Source organism: Danio rerio, chromosome 19 (genome assembly GCF_049306965.1).
Source record: "Danio rerio strain Tuebingen ecotype United States chromosome 19, GRCz12tu, whole genome shotgun sequence".
Classification (NCBI taxonomy): Eukaryota; Metazoa; Chordata; class Actinopteri; order Cypriniformes; family Danionidae; genus Danio; species Danio rerio.
Genome location: NC_133194.1, coordinates 7,228,069 through 7,244,777, shown reverse-complemented (window position 1 = coordinate 7,244,777; position 16,709 = coordinate 7,228,069). Strand labels below are relative to the sequence as shown.

The following is a 16,709-nucleotide window of genomic DNA, read 5'->3' as shown; positions in this document are numbered from 1 at the left end:
CTCTCTTCTCAGGACCGGTTCAGGGAATATTCATGGTAATTTATCGATTCCGCCGAGATCGATACACGCAGACAGCGGGGAAAAAAGGACGAAGCGAGTGTGTGCGAATTTAACGACAAGTTTGAGAATGATGAGAGAGAACGTCAAATTATTTGTTGATGTTTTTGTCGATTCCAAGTGCTTTCACTTTAGGGTTAAATTGCGTAATTAGTAGTTTAATTCAGTTATTTATTACACTCAAACTCCTGACTGTAATTTTATGAATAATATATTAAACTAAGGGTTTAGAATAGAATAAAAACTTTTAATTGTTAGTTAACACTTAACTGACTTTGCATTGTTGTATGCTATATAAGTTGTAGCAGCTTTACACGAGTAAGCCTTGAAGTAAAAAGGCTAGTAATTTTCTGATGTGTATAATTTAATGTCTAATTGAAATTTAAAATTAAACGATTAAAGGTAATATACAATGTTATGTTTTGATGAATCATGTTACATTACTCTGAAATATGAGGTAGGCCTAAGAATGCTTTTTGCAGTTTTTAGTAAAAAGGAAATTATATATTTTTAGGCTACTTGTATAAGGAGTGTTGGTTCTAAGTGCTGCATTAGTGAGGGGGCGGGGGCGCGCAATGTGTGCGCGCAACGTCTGGCATTCAACGAAGCGGAAATTTTCCAACCAGCAGATGGATTAAACGTATGCGCCACTTATAGATCACGTGACACCTAAACACGTCACACAGCAACACACAATGGCTAAAATGTTAATAGGAATATTAAAAACTCAGTTTCCTGTTAGCAAAACTCAGTTTTGAAGGAGCTTAATAGGCTAACTGACAGTAGTTACAATATATAGTGTGAGAGTGGACACCGAATTTTAGGCTAATCATGTTTCTTTTTTCTCAAAAATGTGTGCATACAGATACACACATATTTTTATAAACTCTCCTGTAAAAGTGTGTTTTTATTATTGTTCATTTTAAAGAAAATTTCATTGCAGAGGAAAATTAATTACAACCAATTAAACAGACTGTCTGGTTGCCAGCCACATATTCATCCACCAAAAGTAAAAATGGCGTCTGCCTGGAATAAGGTTTATACCTTAAGAATTGAGAGTGAGTGTCTTTAATTACTTACTGGCGCCTTGATGAGCAGAGAGCCAGACGTTAAGCTTTCTTCAGCTGCACCACATAATGGGCCCACATGGTGATGGGCTTTTTGAAATGCAGGTAGTGTTAAAATTGGATTGGCCCACTTGTTTGAGTCTGTTGGTTGGGATTTGTCCTCTAGGTCAGAAGTCTGGTGAACTGGAGAAGGCTGAGAGAGGATAAAATAAAGTTTTTGGCAAGAAAGAAAGATTCTTGAAATGCTGGAGACATTTATTTTTATGTACAGAAAAAAATATGGTGGAAAATTATAGTTAGTACATCAATTCTGTAATGAGTTACTTTGGACATGTTTTTTTTCATGCTTTTGCTGGTATCAGTGTACTTGAGTTCGATGTAATGTGGCTATTATGGTTATTCACGTTTCAAAGCAAGGAAACGGCATTATAGCTTGGTACGTCACATTTTATATAATCTGTTACTGACGGTTTTCCATGAAATTAAAAATAAGTGAGCTGAATGTATTTGGTGTTTTGTTGCCACTTGGTTTTAAGACTTTAACCTTTTTCAGCTTTTAAAATTATGCCAAAGGTTAAACCTTTCACTTTTTTTTTTGATAATATAAGACTCAAAATGGACACCAGGCGCCACAGCTGACATTAAATCCCGCAGAGGTCAAAATGACAAGCAGAGCAGCCAGTACAGATCTTTATGTTGGGTGAAGCAAAGTACATTTATGTTCATCCTTACTTACAGATGATAGACACTATCAAGGGCATTAGTTCAATGCTTTTTTTTCTAGGTTTTTTCTAAGGTGATGAGATATCTAACTTTTTTTTTTTACCCAGAGTGTTTACTGTAAAATCTTGGCGTCAGGGAGATTGGTATAGTCTGTACACTATATTTATAATGTCCTGTGAGTGCTTAGGCTGTTGGGAAGTGTCTATTTTCTATCTGACTTTACACGGGTACTGAGGCATCAGCATTTATTTGAGTAAATAGCAAAGAGGTTAAATTGCAAACATTATCTTTAAACTTCTAATTTAACAATCTGTAATTTTACTATTGATAGCTTTTCACACAGACCGCCAAAACATTGGTTCTATGAATATGATGTGTTAGGTGTAAGTAGCAGAACCAAAATCTTTACTAGGGTCTATTATCTGTATGTAGGGTTGTAATTAAATGTATTTTACATTAACTTAAAATTGTCTTTAATGACTGATCTACTTGTTGACACAATAAAAATGTGTGTTTTGTTTCAAACATATAAAATGACAAGTTTTAGAATTTCTGAAAGAAAAACACAAAGAAAATAATTATTTTTTTGCTATTTTTTTAAAAATAATAAATCAAAAATTTTGCCTATATTGGCTGAAGCTGGTGGAGGTAATGCAATCTGATACACTCTTTCTTTTAAATATGAGCTCTAATAACAATCATTAATTTAAAAATGTTGGCACTAGTGGTCAAAGACTTTTAGACACTTCAGGCCAGTAGCCAGCCGGGTGAAAGGATTTGTTTTTTTTCCCAAAAAGTGCCCCGTTTTGCAGTTAGTCACTTCATTTTCTATTTCATTATGAGCTTTAAATTCGGCATTTAAAGTGACATTTTAAGCACTATTTTGTTTGGTGGATTGTCTTGTCGAATGGTCATCTTAACCTCACTTTTTGATGTACCAAAAACATTGGCTGAATATTTGGAATATGAAAAAAAACAAAACTTAATTTTATATAAAAAATTTCTAATAAAATAAGTCATTAGAATATATATATATTCTAATGATTTATTTTATATATATATTTTTTAATTATTTATTTTATATATATATTATTTTTTTACTAGAAATCTCTTAAAGTTACAAACAAACTGGCCAGCACCTCAGTCACTTTCCTCAGCAGAATTTAGCCATTTTAATAATAAACAATTAGAACATGTATGTTGTATGTTTTCTTGCACAGCTGGATGTTGGTCTCATGAAAATTGTTTGCATTGGCCAAAACTGATTAGTCACGCCAAAGCGAAGGCCAATAGAGGATTCCGCTTAATCTTGAAGACCTCTTCGATGGGTTATTTTCATAATGGTGTAGTATTGGCTCATGTATGGGACCAATTCTGGACCTTTTTTCAGTGGGGGGTGGGTCTTTCCAACCATCTGAACCCCCCTGCCTAAGGGCCTGCACTTGTATGATCAGCTTGGAGTGAACGGTCAATAATGTTCATGAGAAGGTTTATCAGACCCACCACCATTTTTTAGGCCTTGACGTTGTTACACTGATACTGTATTGATACTGTAGTATTGTTACACTGATACTGTTATTATTTGTGTTGTTGCACATTTCTTAATAAAATAACTATTATTATACAGCTGGTGGAGGTAATGCAATCTGATACACAATTTTTTTATACATATACGCTCTAATAACAATCTTTAATTTAAAAAATTGCTGGCACCAGTGGTCACAGACTTGTATGATCAACTTGGATCAACGGTCAATAATGTTCAGTAGAAGGTTTATCAGAGCCACCACCATTTTTTAGGCCTTGACATCGTTACACTGATACTTTATTGACACTACAGTATTTTTACACTGATACTGTGATTAATCATGTTGTTGCACATTTCTTAATATAAAAAAAACACAATTTATTATGAGACATTAATAGTTTTCATGATACTTATATTTCCGCATCTCTTCACTTTGGCAAAGCTAGGAAATTGCTGTGTAAATGCAGAAAGAGCAACATAAGTAGCTGCTGTTTAGGAAAATTTAGGGGTCTGCTTGAGGTTAAAGGTCAAATTCGATCGGGTCACTCGATGGCTTTGCGTGTCTGTCTGCACAGGAGAGCTGTGTTTACACTGATACAAATTTACAGTTTGATGCGCCGCAAAGTGTTTTAACCTCAAACAGGTATTGATTAAGGAAGATCAGCCCTGCCGTCCGCAGCCAGAGCGCGCGAATGTGTGTGCGTGTGTGTATAGATCGGATTTGAGCGGGAACGTCGGCGAGTCCCAGTGCTAACGTGATTGCGAATGACAAAATGTCCACCCGGGTTTGTTAGGGACATAATGGGGAATCAATAGACACAACAGAGATGTCAATACAACATGCTTTATTGCATTAAACCACCTCTCTCTTCCCCATCCCGACACCTAGGCTCACCCTCCACGCCTCACACACACCACATCTACCAGTTTGCGTCTTTTTCCTCTCTCTTTTTTCCTGTTTTGATGTTGCACTTACAGTAAACTGAAATCATTTGAAGTACTGCACTCATTGCACTAAGTATCCCCGGACACATACACACACATGCATTAAGACAAACACACTCGCACACACGCGCCAGAGTTCCCTGCTGAGAGCCTACCTTTCCGATCGGAGCCATCTCTGTCCCTCCATCCATCTCTCTCTCCCTCTTGAGTATCCATGGAGACATTCATAGGCCATTAAGCAGATGGTAATAAAGGGATGTAGGTAAACACTCTCTCCCCAGCGCCGGCCCTCACCTCTGCGATGGAGACCACCATCAAGACCACTGCCGACTAAATGGACCTCATTCGGACTCCAATACCCCATATCTGACAGGGCCAAGTGCTTTTTTTTTCGTGCTCTAGTGTGTGTTTGCTTTACCTGGTGTGTAGGTGAGGACGTATGCGTAATGATTGCTGGAGGGACAGTGTGTTGGCCGATTTCTGATGGCTCTTAACACACTGAGCGCTATTATGGTCAGAGCGTCTGAAATGGAATCCGCTGGTCATATTGTGCAAGACATCACAATCTCTCTGTTTCTCGATTGACTTTTATCAGACTCATAAACCAAATTACACGCCACAGCCATGTTAATACAGCCTCGCTGGTCAACTGTGACCTGTATCTCTCATGTGGGAAAAGCAGTTTAGTTAGTTATTCTCGTTTGCCATTCCAACCTGTAACTTTATTTCTTGTACATAACACAAAAGGAAAAGATTTGAAAAGCATTCGGGCTGTTTATCGTGTACAATGAAAGTGGGATGGTGACCAAAGAATGCACAGCTCTAAACTGGGAAAAAAACAACGACAACATAAAAGCATCTTAGAAGCATTTGTTAGAAGCATAAAAGCATCTTAGAGTCCATGGGATTCATTTATGTTTCTGAATTCACATGATACGACCATGTGAGCAACAGAATCTTGCTTGAAAGTCATTGAGTATGTTTACATGGACACCAATAATCTGATTTTAATGTGATTAGGAATGATTAAGAGTCGGCCATGTAAACAACGATTTTTGACAACCCAGGCTCATTCTGAAAATGTAGTCCCGTGAACGTTTATTGAGGCCGCGAAATACGTTTCGCGAGGTACGTATTTGTGCAGTTTTTGTTTTCGCGAATTGGCGAGAGGCCGCTGTGTATGCGTTTTCGCATCTTGAACGTCTCTCGCGCACTTGTGAACCTACCAGAGGCCGCTGTCGAGTGACCGTCTGTCTGACTGACCGACCCACCCTCCTCCTCCTTCCCTAAACCCAACCGGTTTTACCGATTGACCCGCCAGCCCGCTTGCCTCCCTAAACCCAAGCAACAAAAGCCATCCAGAAAAAGAAAAGCTCTTGTCTGAATTTGACCACGTTTTCGGATTTCACCACATTCTCGTCCTGTTATGAACTCGTTCACTTTATTTTTTGGATTCTGTTTTTGTCCTGATTTCTGGAACCGCTCTTCCCCTGACTTGAACCCGGTCATCACCGTCATCAACGTCAGCTCCTCTCCGCGTCTCCACTCCGCCGCCGTAACTGGACAAACTGGTTGTGGCGGGAAAGCCCTCCTCACGGAGGTAAGCTGTCAGCCGGCGAGCGCGGAGAGGAACGGCATGACACCGCCCAGTATCGTTCGCTTAAAAAAAATGAAATGCAGCCATACGTACTAAATCATGAATTGTAAGATTAGTAACTTGAATTGCATCGAATCGTGAGTCAGGTTAATCGTTACATCCTTATTGTCAACACATTGCTTTAGTTGTCTTGTCCTCACTCTGAATTTTTACACGATTTCACAGTTTTATAAAATTCACTTGTTGTAATTTGCATAGAGACGATGTCTGTATCATTTTTAGAAACTTTAAATTAGATTTTCACCGATTTTCAAAAGTTGTCATTTTCAGACCTGTAAAATTAATGTCCCGAACCCATAAAAACCTTTTTATTTTGTGTAAATACTCCAAAGATAACGTGCTAAGAAAAATAAAATGGTTCTTTTTAGAATTGGTTATCAAAGTAAAGAAGGATTTATTTCTGTGGAAAAATGACTACCCTTTTTTTTGCAACTCTTTTTCATCCTAACCAGGCTCCACATGCTTTTAATGGATTGGTCATACATTTGATTCCGTAATTGTACTTAGTTTAAGTGATTTAAAGTGGTTTGTTGCTGGTCTGGGGTTGTCTACAAGCTCAAATAAGCAAGGCAGTTTACCCAGTTAAAAACCAGCCCTAGCTGGAATAAATAACTAGCTTGAACTGGTTATAAACTTCAAACCCTTCATATCTCACATGAGCCATTCTCTTTTATAAAGAAGATTGTTTGTACATTATGTACACAAAGATCTCACTCCTTTGACTTATTTACACACTGCAAATATCTGCCTTTGTCTTTCACTGGAAGCGGCATGTGAATAGCCGTAGGGCTCGCATTAAGGTCAGGGTCTCACTGCCTCTTAATTAAGCTCAAGAATTAGATTACACTTACACCAACACTTATCCATTTAAACCAGCGCACGATTCTTATTGTGGACGCCACAATGCAAGACATCTTGCTTTATTTCTCCGCCTTACTGCAATTCTCACTTTTTAAGCCCTAAAGAAAGGAAATTCCGCTCTTTTCAAGGAAAAGGGTCAGGGTTCACAATTTTATTTATTTGTATTTTTTGAAGAGAGAAAGAACCCGTGCGCCATTTAGAGCAAAAACTGAATGCGAGATGAAGATCAAGGGCCGATGGAGTGTAAAAACAATCAAATACACATTCGTATTGATTTTTAATTTTACCTTGCTTGAATTAATATTCGCTTTTAAACTTTTATCGACTGATCCGGCGCATGTTTCAGCAGAGTGTGTCTTTCACAAGTATCTCCATTCAACCAGCCGCACGCCACGTGCCCATTTAAGTAATAACCTGGGGTCTAACAACCAGATCTGCTTTGATTGAATTTGTTCCCCACCCCTGCATTTCATATCAGCTCCTGGACCAAGACTGTCCCCTTTTTTTTAGGGTGAGCTTTTCATCAGCCGGTTTAATTTGATGGACAAGCTGTATGAAAATGAGCACGTGCATGTATCCATGTGTGTGTGTTTGGACCTCGGGGACGTGCTGCCCTTCCCCATGGCTGTGTAGTAGTTACAGTCAGGTTCGAAGGGAGAAATTTAATATCCCTCCACAATGTATACACAATGAAGGGGGTATTGCAACAATGGTGCGGAATAAACGAGAGAGAGAGAGAGGCAGGCGTGAGCGGCAGCTTTTAATAAATCTGAGTGCTTTTGCGCTTCAATCTTCTCAAAGTAACCGCATCTTTACCCTACACCCCCCCTCCTTCGAGCACACACATTCACACACAATGCGAACATGCACTCGTTCACACTTTTGCCAGTGGATGTAGGCAATTTGTGAAGACATTCAAGTTTGCATATTCTTAGAAAGATCAACAACAAACTTTCAGAGATCTGTCGAAATACCTTTACTGACCAAATCTGTGTTTTTTTGCTTAAAGTGATTGAAAATTGATAATAGGCTCGCATCTTAAGGAATGTCAATACACACACACATTGTTAAGTCAAGGTACTCGTTTATGTTTTTGCACAAGGACAAGTGTCCGAGTTTAATGCTTTATTTTCTTGTTTTTGTGTCGGGCGTCCACTTAACATTCTTTTTTTTTTCCTTTTTTTTGCTGTTCCTTTCATTCCTTTTGATTCTGAAATGAAATCAGTCAACTGTCCACAACCTCCTTTTCTTCTGTTTGTCTTCCTTTAACTCTATTTAATTTGTTATTCTGCTTTTCTGTTATTGCTTTCCCTTTATTTGCTGAATTAAGGTCTTGCCGCTTCATATTGGGTGTGAATGTTTCTGTCAACCCTATACACACTCTAAAAAATGCCTGCTTATTTCAACTCAATTTGGGGTGTAATAGGGACTAACCCAACTGCTGGGTTAATTTTCATTCATTCATTCATTCATTCTTTTTCCTTTGGAACGAACCACCAACTTATCCAGCATGTTTTACGCAACGGATGCCCTTCTGTACTAGAAAACCTTAATACACACTCATTCTCACTCATACACTATGGCCAATTTTCATTCATTCATTCATTCATTCATTTTCTTTTCGGTTTAGTCCCTTTATTAATCTGGGGTCGCCACAGCGGAATGAACCCCCAACTTATCCAGCATGTGTTTTTTTTTTTTTTTTTGTCATGGAATTTTTATTCTTGCAAATAGCATTTTACATTTTATAACAATCCACAAAACAATCCCCAATTAAAACAATCAACATTTACAAATGAATAAATAAATAAATAAAATAATAATAAATAATAATAAATAAAATAAAATACAAATACAGAAAAATAAAATTATATAAAAAAAAAAAAAAATACAATTACAAGGCATATACATACATACACATGTACCTTCACTCAATCCAAATCTAAGGTTTTTAAGTGATTAAAGAATACAATAAATTGTTGCCATTTTTCAAAAAAATGTTCTCCCCTACCTCTGATATTGTATTTAATTTTCTCAAGTTTTAAAAAGAAGACCAAATCTTTGAGCCATAATGAAATAGAGGGGGGTTGTGGGGAGGTCCAAGACAAAAGTATTCTGCGCCTAGCGAGAAGAGATGATCCAGCATGTGTTTTACGCTGCAACCCATCACTGGAAAACATCCATGCACACTCATTCACACACCTACACATTGGACAATTTAGCCTACTCAGTTCACCTATTCCACATGTCTTTGGACTTGTGGGGGAAACCAGAGCACCCGGAGGATACCCACGCCAACAACATGCAAACTCCACACATAAACGCCAACTGACCGAGGCTCAAACCAGCGACCTTCTTCCTTTTTTTTTTATTTTTAAGATTTATTTTTAGCCTTTTTTCCTTTATTAGATAGGACAGTATTTAGATAGGAAGCGAAGTTGGAGAGAGAGAGGGGGTAGGGCAGGGAAATGTCCTCAAGCCGGGATTCGAACACGGGACGCCCTGACATGCCACTGCACCATATGTCGGCACGCTAACCATTAGGCTATTGCGCCGACAAACCAGTGACCTTCTTGCTGTGAAGCGAACGTGCTACCCACTGCGCTACAGTGCAGACCACTTTAGCCAATTTAGTTTATTCAATTCATCTATAGCGCATGTCTTGGACTGTGGGTCAAACCCACGCAAACATGCAAACTCCTCACAGAAAAGCCAACTGACCCAGTCGGGACTCACTGTCGTGAGGCGACAGTGCTAACCACTTAGCCACCATGCCGCCCTGGGTTAATGTTTTTTTTAATTCAATTAATCTGACCAAATGTAACCAAATGTTTGGGTTTGTCCATATTCTACCCATTTTGTGTTTAAATAACCCAGCATTTCTTAGAGTACATGCATAAACACTAGAAGCTGTGCATTCAGTATATAAAAGCTACTTTACTCTAATGCATACAAATACACAAAAATACTGGTAAACATTCTTGACAAGCTTAAAATCATTGTATGATGGTTTTTTAAAGGAATTGAGTTTCATGCACAAAATCAACACACACACACACACTCACAGATACAGATCAAACACATTCTCCCTCATTTCCAGATGCGCTAAGCTGACTTAACTAAAGGTTAGTCTGAAAACAGAAAACACAACGCCCATTCAGTTATCCAGTCAGTGTTATTTTAGGTTCACGCTTGAATATTTTTGGAAAGTGCGGGCATCACGGTGGCGCAGTGGGTAGCATGATTGCCTCACAGCAAGAAGGTCACTTGTTCGAGTCTCGGCTGGGTCAGTTTGCATTTCTGTGTGGAGTTTGCATGTTTTCGTGTGGGTTTCCTCCAGCTTATTCCCCCACAAGTCCAAAGACATACGGTACAGGTAAATTGGGTAAGCTAAATTGTCCGTAGTGTATGTGTATGCATGAAGGGTGTGTGGGTGTTTCTCAGTGATGGGTTGCAGCTGGAAGGACATCCGCTGTGTAAAACATATGCTGGATAAGTTGGCGGTTCATTCCGCTGTGGTGACCCCTGATAAATAAAGAGACTGAATTTTTGATATAGCAAAAAGTCCATCAGTTAAAAAAACATGCTTTTTGTCTAGTTTTTCTTGCTTATTATGCTTAATTATATTAATATGGGATTTTTTTATGATTTTACCTTGGGGTTTATACAGATATCTAATGAATCTGCATGTATAAACTAGCATTTCGAAATCTGGGCTTGATCATTTTTAGATTTTAAAGAATTATCTAATGGAGGTCTGCATTCATTTAAACACAATAATAAAAACAGCGATGCTAATCTAGAAATAAAATAGTTTATCCCTGTAACGGCAAAGCTGAATTGACACTAACTATTACCACATTATAGTTATTTGGTGCTCACGAAATAGTTCTCAGTATTATCTTATTTTTATATAATTATTTTTTAGGGTTTTTTCACCTTTTATATGATAGGATGGTAGAGATTTCAGAAAGGAAAGCATTAGGCGCAGAGAAATCCCTTAACCTTAAGGTAAGACCTTTAAGCCGAGAATAGAACTTGGGTCGCCGTGAGCACGCCGGTGCTATATGTCAGCACACAGTACCACTTAACTATTGCTGCCGACAGTTCTTATTATTATCAATGATAGAATATATTGTCAACTTAATATTTTTGCTCAAACTATGTGAAATTCCAACGCAATCTCACGGCAATTCATAACTTTTTGATTTAGTGGCTTATTTGTAAGAATTCGTACGATCTAACTCATACAATTTAGTAAGATTTGTTCATCACCCAATGACTGTTGGGGTTAGGGGTGGGGTTGGGTGCCACGCCTCCTTTTTAAAATCGTACATTTTCATACGACTGAACTCAAATTCGTACGAATTAGCCACTAAACTGACAAAAAGTAAAATACTTACGTCTCCTCGTGAGATCAGGCTGGAAATTTAGGGTTCTTAAAGTTTAAAATAAGAAATATTTGTCACATTATAGATACTTTTCACTCACTTTCATCACTTTAATGCATCCTTTCTGCTTAAAAGTGTTTATTTAATAAACACACCAAAGTTTTTTGAATGGCAATGTGCATACTGTTGACCAACAGTCAGAAATTGTGCAGATTTTTTACTTCAGATCAGAATCACTAACTCTACTCCCTCAAAATGTATTGCTGCAGACTATAGGACATTTTTAAACCATTGTTTGTGGACTTTTTCTGCAAATGTGAACATATTTGATTAATGCAGATCAGTCCATGTATTCGTATGAATGAAAATCAGAATGAAATCATGAATTAGAAAGTCACAATATATAGAAACAATGTTTCCAATCTCCTAATGCACTTGGCAGTTTACTCATGATGACACTTCTGATTTGTGCATGTATGAATAATATGTATTTGTATGTTGAGAATAACTAGGTCAGGTGACCCCCGCATCAATTCTGCTCCTCCTTATGTCTATCCATCTTCCACTGTTCCATATGCAGGATGAATATGGTGAGTATACATGCCGGTCAGCTGCATAATTTTATAAAGAAATCCCGCGCTGATTACCCAGGAGGCTAACCAAGGGAACGGTGCAGTTGGTGCGGGGTGTGGTTTACCTGACAGGCCGCCCAGCTAATCCAGCAGATAAGATAAATAGCTAGCGTAGCACAGAGCGTAAGTGGACTTGACCTCCGGCGGCATGACAGTGGTGCATGTTTTAAGATAATAAGGGAGTTAGACACACTCACACGCGTGTACTGTGTCTATATTTAGCTGGAGATTTGTTATCGTTTTCTTTGAGACCAAACGTACGGCAACAAAGGAAATCTCCAGTCGCATTAGCGTATTCAAAAGAGCCCGCGAGCATACGTGAACTTGCTGAGCGGCTCTTGAAAAGGAGACTCTTGTCAGGGCGCCAGTGTATTCAAATTTCTCTTTTTGGGGACCTTGAAAGGAATCTGAATGTCAGTTCAAACGGCCTCAAAAGGATGCGCCGTGAGCGTGAAAGACGCTCTTTTTTTGCGAGTGGCTAAAGAGACACCCCCGATTGGAGTGTGTTCACCAGTTGTCCATTGAGCCGTGCACTCTGACCCCTCTCGCCTCCCTTTGTCTGGCCGTCCGGGGCAGTGGGGGTTGACAAGTTGACCCCTGACCCTCGCCTCAGCCCTGCCCCTCCTCCGCCCCTCTCCTGTGCCCCCTTCCATTCACATGCAGCCACTCATCATCCCCCCTCTCCTCTTTTTCATCTCGTCCCGTCTTTCTGAAAGCACAGTTTTCTTATTGACTCGCCCGCCGTCTCAAGTTCAAGGCCTCGCGGGCCGTTTGCATTGAGCCGACACTGAGGAAACCTCTGCCTGGTGTCTTAATGCACCCTGTGCTTGAATTGCAAAGTACATTGTGGTGTGCATCAATAGTGCCTTTGGAGATACGTGGATGCATTTCGGAGATTGCATCCAGATTTATCTCTAAATACAAGTAAATCTTCTATGGGTGGGTTGATGAAAGTTCACATATGAGTTTTAAATATGAAACATTTTTGTAGTTCATGTATAGTTTGTGTGTTTTTGGTGACATCCAATGCAAATGTTTGTGTGACATTCCAAAATTAAGCATTTTAAACCAACACATTGGCATATATATATATATATATATATATATATATATATATATATATATATATATATATATATATATATATATATATATATATATATATATACATATATATATATATATATATGTGTATATATATATATATATATATATATATACATATATATATATATATATGTGTATATATATATATATATATATATATATATATATACATACATATATATATATATATATATATATATATATATATATATATATATATATATATATATATACATACACACATACACACATACACACATATAAATACATATATATATATACACACACACACAGTTGAAGTCAGAATTATTAGCCCTCCTGAATTATTAGCACTCCCTGTTTATTTTTCCCCCAATTTCTGTTTAACAGAGAGCAGATTTGATCAACACATTTCTAAACATTATAGTTTCAATAACTCCTCTCTAATAACTGATTTATTTGATCTTTGCCATGATGACATTAAATAATATTTGACTAGCTATTTTTCAAGACACTTCTAAACAGCCTAAAGTGACATTTAAATGCTTAGCTAGGTTAACCAGGCAGGTTAGGGTGATTAGGCAAGTTATTTTTTGTATAACAATGGTTTGTTCTGGTTTTTCGAATAAAAAAATTGCTCAAAGGGGCTTATAATTTTGTCCTAAAAATGTTTACTAAAAATTCAAAACTGCTTTTATTCTAGCCGAAATAAAACAAATAAGACTTTCTCCAGAAGAAAAAATATTATCAGACATACTATGAAAATTTCCTTGCTCTGTTACAAATAATTTGGGAAATATTTTTAAAAGAAAAAAAATTCAAAGGGGGGCTAATAATTCTGACTTCAACTGTTTATAGCTGCCAACTTAATCAAGTAAATCAACTATAGATGGTTTGAATATTATAGCTTGTGTTGCTTGTTTTGAATGGATATTCACAGTCATGAACATTTGTACATTTGTTTTGGCCATTACAACATAGTTGTAATGTTTTGTAATTATTTGCGATGTTCTGATAACTTTTCTTGAATTTCATATTGATTTTTGTAAAGTTGTTTTGCTGTCAATTTCAAATGCTTTCGCACCAGATGCAGAAAGCTCTGTTGTTTGAAACTCATTCATTTCAATCGTTTGCACTTGTGCAAAGATGTTTGCAGTTGTTACACCTTGTGGTCAAAATTTGAAATAGCTCGATTTACCTTTCTGTGCATATTCCACTAATGTATCTGCATACTTATCCATGCATGAACTAACTTTTAAAAAAAAAAATTGCAAATCTAAAAAGCAGACTAAAGTCAGTTTAAGTAATTACCGTACATTTCCATGAAGTTCTTGTTCCTGCTGTTTGCAATACTGCTAATGTGCTGTCATAGCAACGCTAGTAAAATAATGTCTCTCAACCTCTTAATGTAATAACAAAGTCAATAAAATGTGGTTATAAATTTTTTTTTTAAGTCAGTGTAATTTAAGTTATTGAGTTAAATTTAAATAGTCTTAGAAAATTACTTTATTTAATAAAATAATAAAATAAATTATTGTTTAGCATAATTTTTCAAGACATTATAGCCATTCACCAATATTGATACCTTATGGCCATAAATCTCTGATTCAGTGATTCAGAAAAATGCCCAGGATGCTGGTTTTACTCTCCCTCCAACTGTAATCCCTGCGGTGTGTAGTGGCTTTCACACCAGATGCAGAAATCGCTGTTATATGAAACCCATTCATTTTGATGGTTTGCTTCAGGCAGTTGTTGTGCCCTGTAATCAGAATTTGTAATAGCTTTCTTTGTGGGTATTCCACTCATGTACCTGCATACTTATCTATGCATGAACTGCAAATGCTAAGAACCTGCAAACCTGAAAAAACAAACTAAAGTCGGTTTAAAAAAATTCACTTACAGGTCATTTATATGTAGTTCTTACTTCTGCTGCTTGCCATACTACTTTGCTGTCATAGCAATGCTAGTAAAATGACACTACCCAACCTCTAAATGTATTACACTCAAAAATATATATATATTTGTATTTTTTGCTCGTTTAAACTACTTATTTAAAATAAGCTGAAACAACGGACATCTTAAGATTTCACTGGGACAACTTATGTTCAATCCACATAAATTTGTTAAAAGTGTTACGTTAACTTAATTTGTGTTGGGACAGCATGAGTGAATCACAGTCAATAAAATAAAATGTGGTAATGTATTTTTTTTAAGTCAGTATAATTTAAGTTATTAAGTTAAATGTAAATAGTCTTACAAAATTACTTTATTTAAAATAATAATAAATAATTATTACTAAACATTTTCCATAAATTTTCAAGATGTTTGGATGCACCGATTTTGATATCTCATGGCCATGAATCTCTGATTCAGTGAAACCAGATGCAGATTCTTTCAGAGACGAAAATAATTCAAACGTAACTATTAGTTTTTCATCCAAAAGAGAAAAATGTCCAGGATGCTGGTTTCACTCATTCTCCAACCGTAGTCCCTGGAAAACGCGCTGTTATATGAAACCCATTCATTTCAATTGCTTGCATCACTTTTCACTACATCGCTACATCACTTTTTTTTTCAAAATTTGAAATAGCACAATATACATCTTTGTGGATATTTTGCTCATGTACCCGTATACTTATCCATGCATAAACAGCAAATAAAAAAAAAAAACTGCAAATCTGGAAAGGCAAACCAAGATCGGTTTAAATAATAATAAACTTCTGCTGCTTGCAATACATCTACTGTGCTGTTATAACAACGCTTGTAAAATGACGCCTCTCGATCTCTCAATATAGTCAATAAAATGTTGTTATATAGTTTTTAAAGTTAGAATAATTTTAATTATTGAGTTGTAAAAATGTAAAAAGTCTAACAAAATGACTTTCAAAATGAATTGAATAATGATACCACTAAGCATTTTTATTTTTTGGCCAAGTGCATTCAGAAATTTTAGATTCAGCCTAGTATTTTTATGTCAGTGCATTCCTAATTAGCAGTTTTATGTATAGTAGATTGCAGACTGATCTGTCTTTTACCTTTGTGTATGATTTCAACTTTTGTGAAGACAATCAAATCCCCGCTGAGGTACATTGGGAAAAACTCCAAAGACTTTTTTTTGCATAAAGCCAATCGTGAATTTGCTCTGTTTGTACTGTATTTTGTTTACTGGTGCATCTGTTCTGTCTTTAGATCCCTGCCTTAGGTAAAGTCCCATGTTCAGACTTTATATCGCGTTTTGAATGATCACAATATGACTACAATTCTATGTGCATGTCTAGAATCGCTCAGATTGTTGATTGCTCGTTTGGAGCAAAAGTTGCTCAGTCGACTGCTCAGTCAGTGTGTCTTTGACCTTAATTTGAAATCCGCGTAATATGTCCAACAGCTCGAGCAGTTTAAAAATGAATCAACGAGTTGAATATAATGACTCGTGTTTACTTAACCATAGTTAACTATGGAACTCTATTTGTCGATGCATCCATTGTTCGTATGATGTTCCGATTGAATTTCTTGACATGCGTTTGGAAAGTGTTTGACCTCAATTTCAAACGCTCCTTATAATCTGGCGTCTGTTGCTCGAATAACATCAAACCTGAATGAACCGCAAAATACTTGGCTGTTAGTAAATAGCGCACACACAACAAATGACCTTTCGCAAGTCACACACAAGCACAGACTGTAAAAACATGCGAAAAGAAACACGCCGTCTTGTACACAAGCGTCACTATTAGCTTCTCGGCAGACATGTATTCAGCTTTTTTC

General features: G+C 36.9%; 1 protein-coding gene across 8 annotated transcripts in view; it reads left to right on the top strand.

Annotated features, from left to right (window-relative positions):
* pou2f2a (POU class 2 homeobox 2a) overlaps positions 1 to 16,709 on the top strand; it is a 104,189-nt gene that overhangs the window by 17,894 nt on the left and 69,586 nt on the right. The window lies entirely within an intron of this gene.